The sequence below is a fragment of the Pituophis catenifer genome, unplaced genomic scaffold, assembly GCF_029215685.1.
Source record: "Pituophis catenifer annectens isolate HBS135680 unplaced genomic scaffold, rPitCat1.0.hap2 SCAF_3, whole genome shotgun sequence".
Lineage (NCBI taxonomy): Eukaryota > Metazoa > Chordata > Lepidosauria > Squamata > Colubridae > Pituophis > Pituophis catenifer.
Genome location: NW_027256883.1, coordinates 105,755,808 through 105,764,415, shown reverse-complemented (window position 1 = coordinate 105,764,415; position 8,608 = coordinate 105,755,808).

The window sequence follows — 8,608 nt, the reverse complement described above, 5'->3', positions numbered from 1 at the left end:
GATGGCCCTGGCCCCATCTCTGCCTATGATGCACAGCCCTCGTCCGGGCCTTCTCCTGACTCCAGGACTGGCCCATTGTCCTCCCCAGCCTCCTCACTCTCCGACTCCGCTACCAGGTCCGCAGGCTGCTGGTGGACCACAACACTGATGAGGTCCATGTGTAGAGTCGTCTCTTGGGTTGTTGGAAAAGAGTGTTTGCTATGACCATCGTATTCTCTTAACAAAATTCTACCAGCCTGTGCCCTGCCTCATTTTGTACTCCAAGACCAATCTTGCCTGTTATTCCAGTTATTTTTTTGCTTCCCACTTTAGCATTCCAATCCCCCATGATGATAAGGACATCATTTTTTGGTGTTAATTCTAGAATGTGTTGTAAGTCTTCATAGAACCGGTCAGTTTGATCCTCTTCAGCACCAGTGGTTGGGGCATAGACTTGGACTACTGTGATGTTGAAAGATTTGCCTTGGATTTGAACTGAGATCATTCTGTCATTTTGTGTTTTGTATCCCAGTACTTGTCAGATCCGTGTATCTGCCATTCTTCGGTGGAAGAAGGGGGTGTCAAGTTTCTGAAAGATGCCCTAATTAATTCATGAGCCATGATCCCAACTTCAAAGGAAATATAGTGATTTATTAGGAGCACATTCCGGCAATACTCAGATGCAGTCAGGACTGACCCCACGTAGATTTACGTTCCCCTATGACCCTGTCTCTCCCCTCCTCCCTGCCTATGTCATAAATCACATTCTCCAATTAACCACTTTGGCTGGCTGTGAAACCTAACACCCTCCTTCTGATTGCGATCAGAAAAATGTATGGAATTCACTTCAGTTCTCCCTCCCTCCTGCTCATGGCAACTTGAAAGCTTTGCAAGTTGACATTCGGCTCCCTTCACTTTGAGTACAGATGTAGAGTTTAGGGATGTGACCCCCCACCAGGTTTGTTTGGATTTTCTGCATGAAATTTGGCTATAAGGCGATCAGCCTGGATGTTTCGACTCTTTACCCAAGATGCCTCTGATATGGGGTAACCCTTCCACTTGATTAAATATTGGAGTTGCCTCCTGTGCCACCTCGAATTGAGGATTTGCTGCACCTCATAATGGGTCTGGCCCCCTATGACCACGGGGCCTGGGGGCTCACAGGGTAGTGGCCTCAGGGTCGATCCGACCATGGGTTTTAAGAGGCTACTATGGTGTATCTTCCCTAGCAATCAGGGCAATTTCAATTGCACTGTGACTCGGTTGATTATCTTTACTATGGGGAATGGTTCTATAAATTTTGGTCCCAATTTCTTGCTAGGAAGTTTTAACCTCAAATATTTTGTGGAGAGGTAAACTTTCTCCCCCAATTGAAAAGGCCTTTGGGGAACTCGATGTTTGTCTGCCTGTTTCTTAAAGGTTTGTGCTGCCTTAGCTAGCACTTTCTTGACATTCTCCCAGATTGCTTTCAGTGTTGCCATCCAATCGGTCAAGCTGACTGAGGAGGGAGGCTCTCTTGGGTACTCAGGCATTGGGACAAAGTCCATGCCACTCACTATCTTAAACGGGGTTAGCCCTGTGCTACTGTGAACAGCATTATTATACGCAACCTCAGCGAAAGACAGGAGGTCCACCCAATTGGACTGCTGATAGTTCACATAGCACCTCAGGTACTGCTCTACCATGGCATTCAGTCTCTCCGCCCCCCCCCCATTGGTGCTCGGGTGAAACGCTGAGCTGAGGCCTTGGGATGACCCTATGGACTGTAGGAATTCTCTCCAGAATTTTGCTGTGAACTGGACACCTCGATCGGAGATGATTCTTCTGGGTACTCCATGCAGGCGGTAGATGTGTTTCAGGAACAATTTGGACAACTGGCGGGCTGAGGGTAGCCCGCTGCAGGGTATGAAATGTGCCTGTTTGGAGAATAAGTTTATTACAGTCCAGATCACTGTGTTTCCACCACTCCTTGGTAGTTCTACTATAAAGTCCATTGCAATCTCCTCCCATGGCCTTCTCGGTTCAGCTACTGGCTGCAGCAGCCCGGGAGGTCTTCCCGGTCGTTTTTTCATTGTGGCACAGATGGTACAACTTTTCACATAACTGTCTACGTCTTTTCTCATGTGGGGCCACCAAAACTGTCTTCGTACTAAGTGCAAATGGAAGGAAGCCAAAATGTCCCGCTGGTTTAATGTCGTGGCTTCTCTTGAGGATCAGGGTGCGTAGAGTCTCTGGGACATAGAGTTTTGTTCCCTTCCATGCTAGGTCATCCCTTTTTGTTAAGAGATGTTGGTTGTCTCAGAACCAGGGGTCCGCCGATGTTTCAGTTTTGAGTCTTGTCATTAAGTCACTTGCAGGTTAGCCTTGCTGGTCATGATGTTGCTGTCTGGTGATTACTTGACCTACTCCTTGGGCAGAGGGGATGATGGCATTCACTACCTGCTCCCGTTCACTGTTGTATTGAGGCATTTGGGAGAGGGCATCGGCCAGAAAGTTTTTCTCCCCTGGGATGTGTTTCAACTCAAAGTTGAAACGATTGAAGTATTGGGCCCACCAGACTTGCCTGGGTGACAACTTCCATGGGGTCCTGAGGCCTCCAGATTCTTATGGTCAATCCAAACTTTGAACGGTTTCTGGCCTCCTTCTAGCAGGTGTTGCCAGGTCAACAGTGCCCATCTCACTGCGAACGCTTCCTTTTCCCATGCCGCCCATCGTCTTTCTGTGTCAGTGAGTTTGCGGGATGTGTAGGCACAAGGATGTATATTCCCTTGGCTGTTCTTTTGGAGTAGCACGGCTCCCATTGCCACATCACTGGCATCTGCTTGGATGATGAAGGGTTGTTCGGGGTCAGGATGCTTTAAGACTGGTTCTTTTGCAAACATTTCTTTTAGTGTTTCGAATGCTTGTTGGCAGGTCAGGTCCCACTGTAGAGGTTGTCCTGGGCGGGGTTTTGTTGCTGGACTCCCTGTTTTTAGGAGGTCCGTCAGAGGTTTAGCAATTCTTGCAAAAGAGGGAATGAATTGTCTGTAGAAGTTCGCGAACCCCAGGAAGCTTTGCAGTTGTCTGCGGGTGCGAGGGGGTTGCCAGTTTAGGACTGATTGTACTTTGGCTGGGTCCATTTCTATCCCCTTGTTTGACACTTGGTAACCTAAGTAGTCTAGCCGTGACTGGTGGAACTCGCATTTTGATAGTTTGACCTTTAGGTTCACCCCCAGCAGTTTTTCCAGCACTTGGCGGACGAGGGGTATGTGTTCGTCTATGGTTTCCATGTAAATGAGAGTGTCATCTAGATAGACGAGGACCCCCTTATAGAGGTGCTCATGCAGAACCTCATTTATCAATTGCATGATAAATTGCATGGGGCTCCCTGCAGTCCAAATGGCATCACTTTAAATTGGAAACTCCCTAGGGGGCAGTTGAATGCTGTTTTCCACTCATCTCCTTCCCTCATGTGTATCCGGTAGTAGGCTTCACGGAGGTCTAGTTTGGTGAAAACTTTCCCTTTGGCCAGGTGGGCTAGCATGTCTTTCATAAGGGGAAGGGGATATAAGTTGTGTACGCAGACAGTGTTGATACTCTAAAATCAACCACCAGGCGCATAGAGCTGTCTTTCTTCTCTTTGAAGAGGACCGGTGCCGCTACCCATGGTTTGGCTGGCTCAATGAAACCCCTTTGTAGGTTCTTGTCTATGTAGTTCCGCATTTCTTGCATTTCACGGGGCGTCATGACATATAATTTGGGTTTAGGTAGTTTCGCCCCAGGGATGATTTCAATGGCGCAATCTGCCTCATGGTGGGGAGGCAGGATGTTGCACTTGGCCTCGCTGAATACTTCTGCAAGGTCCTGATATTCCTTTGGGATCTGTTCGGTCTCTGGGGTTTTGTCGGATGTGGCTGCCAGTTGTTCTGGTGTGCTCTTTTGGAGGGTTCCCTGCATGGGCGGTATTTCTGCTTGCTGGTGCGGGAGGGGTTGGGGCCCCTTTGCTATTTTCAGTCTGCGGGTACCCCCTTGCCACCAGATGGTCGGTCCCCACTTGTCTAACCACGAGAGTCCCCACTTGTCTAACCACGAGAGTCCCATGACTGGATCTGTCATTTTGGGGGCTATTACGAATCGAATTACTTCCCAGTGATCCGCTAGCTCTAGCCTCACTGGTTCAGTCAGGTGAGTGGCATAGGCTCCCCCCATTAGGGACCCATCAACCTGTTAGAACCGGATTGGGTGGGTCAGTCTTTTTGCTCTGATCCCCAGTTTCAGGACTGTGGTTAGGTTGATCAAGCATCTAGTGCAGCCTGAGTCTATCAGGGCTTGAAAGGCCCCCTGGGTCCCTGTTTTTGGGGCTGTGAGGCATATTGGGAAAACGAAAGAGTGGACTGGTTCCCTCACCATTGGGTCGTTTTCACCCTTGTCCTCGCTATCATAGGATTCTGGCAACTGGTCATCATTGCCTGGTGTTCCCCTCCCTTCGGGTGGGTGGGAAGGGACCTCTTCAGCCCGGAGGGCCCTCTGGGACTTGTTGGTGGCTCGTTTGGGGCCTTGTTCCAGCTGTGCCCTGGGTGGTGGCTCTGGCCTAGGCCTTGGGGCTGGGGTCGTGCACACAGATACCATGTGGCCCTTCCCCTCACATCTGTAGCACTTCAGCAGGCTTCGAGGGAGGGCTGGTTTCAGGTCGGGTTGCTCCCTGTCTTTCATGTCTGGTTGCTCTCTCATGTTGTTGGCGCGCAATCCACTGTCGACTTTTATTGCTACTCGGAACTACTCAGAGAGCTGGTTTCGGATGTCCAAGTAAGCGGTTACCTGAGCAATTTGATTGTCCAGGCTTGTTCTGAAAAAGTGCACTAGCAACCGCTCTGGCAAAGGGGGTAGCCTCCCAACAACTCTCCTAAATTCGTGGATGTGCTCTTTAATGGGGCGGCCCCTCTGCTTTAGATAGCTGAGCTCATCCTCTGCATACAGGTCTTCCTCTGCCTCCTCGAATCTGGCCTCTAGCAGTCATAGGAAGTCATCTACATCTTGCAATTGGGGGGCTCTCCTCTTGTGGAGGGCTGCTAGCCATTCCCTTGCTTCCCCCTCTAGCCCCTCTGCGATGGTATTCACCATAGCTCTGGGGGATGGGTAGAGGTGTCCATAACATTCTAGGTGGATCACAGCTGAGTCAAGGAATAGAGCTAGCTGGTCTGAGTCCCCATTAAACTTTCCTCTGAACTGGGGCAGTTCACTCAGCACTGCTCCTCTCTCTTCCTGTTGGCCTCTGTATGCTTGACAACTACCCAGCCAGACACCGCCTCCATATGTCCCATCAAGGATGATCAGCATAGGAAAGAGAGACAGCTGGGATGGAAGACCTAGGGGGTGACCCCTTACCTGCAATAGCCATAAGCCTGGGTGGAAAATGGAGCTGGAGACCCTCTCCAATCAGGAAGAGCTGATCAAGGGACCACTGGCGGATGATCAATTGGAGCGGCACATCAACCGTCTCGTGATGGAAGCCCTGGAAAATCTCAATGTTCGAGGCAAACCGGGTCACCAATGAAGGAGAGCGGGTGGACCAGCAGCAAAGAAGCTTGAGCTATCACCCCTGACCCAGCCGCAGCTGACCAAGCAGCCAACCTCCTGCCATTTCACCCCAGGCAATTTTCCACAGCCAACCCAGGGGGCCACAGCTAGAAAGGAAGGCCCCACTTTGGGGGTAAAATTCGACGGAGACCCCCAAAAGTTGGGTTTTTTCCTGCCCCAAGTCCTCACCTACATGCAAGAGTACAGGTGGAATTTCACAACCCAGGGGGCACGAGTGCAAGTCATTAGCCTAGCCCTAGAAGGGGCAGCTGCCAGGTGGATGGTGAGCCTCCACAATGCTAATGCTCCAGAGCTATGAAACTTCGATCGATTCATGACAGCCCTGCGCCACTGCTTCGAAGACCCCCTCACTAATCTCAAAGCTTGCAACTGCATTAGAGTCATAAAGCAAGGCTGCCATCCTGTAGCTGAATACACTGAGGAATTCTGTGACCTGGCCAGCCGAGTCAACTAGCCAGAAGATATCCTAGTCTGCTGGTTCAAAGATAGACAACGACCTGTACATCTCCTGCCTGGCCCGCAGCATCCCTAACCACCTGCATGAATGGTACCTGGTGGCAAAGGAGGCAGATATCGACATGACCCGAAACCATTACCGCACTGGCAGGACTTGGAGAAGATCCCCACCCCAGGGGAAGCAAGAACCATTCAAACCCCAAACCACCGTGGCACCGAGGCCATCAGGTTGCTTTAAGTGTGGGAAGGAAGGGTACCGTGCAGCAGAGTACCATTCGAAAAACCCCACCAGAAAGCCTGATTGCCCATCAGGGGGGAAGCCTTCAAAAGCCAACACCCAAGGAAAAGAAACTGCACTGAGAAGCCCAGGGGCCGTGGAGTTCCATTCCCCTCCAAAATCAGAGGAAGGAATTCCGACACCCTGAGATGACCTGAGCCAGTCTGAAAGTGATCCAGAGGATGACCCGCTGGGAAGCGACCCAATCAAGCCACTCACCTAAGACTTTTTATCTCCAGACAAGGGAAAGGGGAGTAAATAGCAGCATTGCTGGATTCGAGGCATACCTGATGCCTGATCAGCCCAACCCTGGTAGGGAGATTGGGAATTCTCCAAAGGAAAATGAAAACCCCCATTGCTTTCTGCCAGTTAGACAGGACTGTAGTGGGGGGGGGGAGCCAGCTATTTTTTCCACAGAACCATTGCAAATGAAGCTGGGGGATCATAGTAAGACCCTCACGTTCATCGTAGCTCCAAAAATGGAATGGCCACTAGTCTTAGGGCTCATGTGGCTACAGAAGTGGAACCCTAAAATAAACTGAAAGAGAGGAACTGTACAATTCCAGGGGCATGTAACCTTCACAAACATCCCAGAGGGAAAAGAGGAAGGAAAGGAAAACAGGGAAACGGCAATGACCGGTCGCCCTGCTGAGCCCACTAGCATCCCCAAAGAATACCAGGATTTGGCCGAGGTATTTAGCAAGAAGGCGTCTGATGAACTTCCACCCCATCATGCCATGGATTGTGCCATTGAGGTCCTACCAGGGGCTAAACTTCCAAAACCGAAAATGTACTGCAGAGAACTAGAGAACTCCCCCAGAGAACTAGACAAACTCAGAACGTTTATCAACAAAAACCTAAAAAGGGGTTTCATTGAACCCACCTGACCAAAAATAGCAGCCCCAGTATTATTCTGCGAAAAGAAAGATGGCACCTTATGTTTGTGCGTGGACTACTGGAACCTGGTCAGCATGGAAAATATGTACCCACTCCCCCTTATGAAGGACATGCTGCACACCTTTGTAAAGGAAAAATCTTTTCAAAGCTAGATTTATGAGAGGCATACTACCACATCAGAATTAGGAAAGGAGATGAGTGGAAGACTGTTTTTAACAACCCACTGGGGTGCTACCAATTTAAAGTACTCCCTTTCAGATTACAGGGAGCCCTGCTGTGTTTATGTAACTAATTAATGAAGTGCTCCATGAACATTTATACAAAGGGGTCCTAGTTTACCTTGATGACATTTTAATTTACATTGAAACAAAAGCAGCACGTAAAACTAGTCTGAGTAGTCCTCACGAAACTCCAAGCCGCCAAACTCTATGCAAAACTCTCTAAATGTGAGTTCCACCAACAAAAAAATAGACTACCTGGGCTATAGAATATCCCACGAGGGAGTAGAAATGGATCCACAAAAGGTAAAAGCAATCATTGATTGGGAGCAACCCCAAAACCGCAAACAACTACAAAGCTTCCTGGGTTTCGCAAACTTCTAACATCAGTTCATTCCACCTTTTGCGAAAATCTCCCTCCCCATTATCAACTTGTTAAAAACAAAAGGGGGGGAACCTAAACCAAGGCAACCCCTTAACTGGACTATGTAATGCCAAGCAGCATTTGAAAAACTTAAACAGCTATTCTCAGCTGAACCAGTCCTAAAACACCCAGACCCAGAACAACCATTTGTCATCCAAGCAGATGCCAGCAACATGGCAGTAGGAGCAGTCCTACTGTAAAAGAATAAACATGAACAATTGCAACCGTATGAACACCCTTCCAAGAAATTGACAGAAACCGAGCAAAGATGGGTTATATGGGAGAAGGAGGCATATGCCATACAATGGGCCCTCCTCACATGGAAACATTTCCTAGAAAGGACCAAAATCCCCTTCAAAGTCTGGACTGATCATAAAAATTTAGAGGCTTTAAAAAAAACCACGTAAACTCTCCCCTAAACAAGTACACTGGGTGCAATATTTTAAACATTTTAATTTTACTCTCAAGTATCTCCCAGGGAGGAAAAAACTTCCTAGCTGATGCCCTATCCAGAAAACCCTAATACAATAGCAAAAAGACTGAAATTATTAAACCTATGCTCCAAGCACCCCAGCTAGCCGCCAAAGTAATCACTTGAGCACAAGCCAAAAACCCCCCCACTTGCTGACAATTAATCGGCTGCCAAATTTAAGGAGGCACTAATTAAGGATGATTGGTTCCAAGCTCACAAAAATATTTGCTTAATTAAAGATGGCTTAGCCTGGGTCGAGAACAAACTTCACATCCCGGCAAGCTGAAGACTGGACCTCATGAAACAAT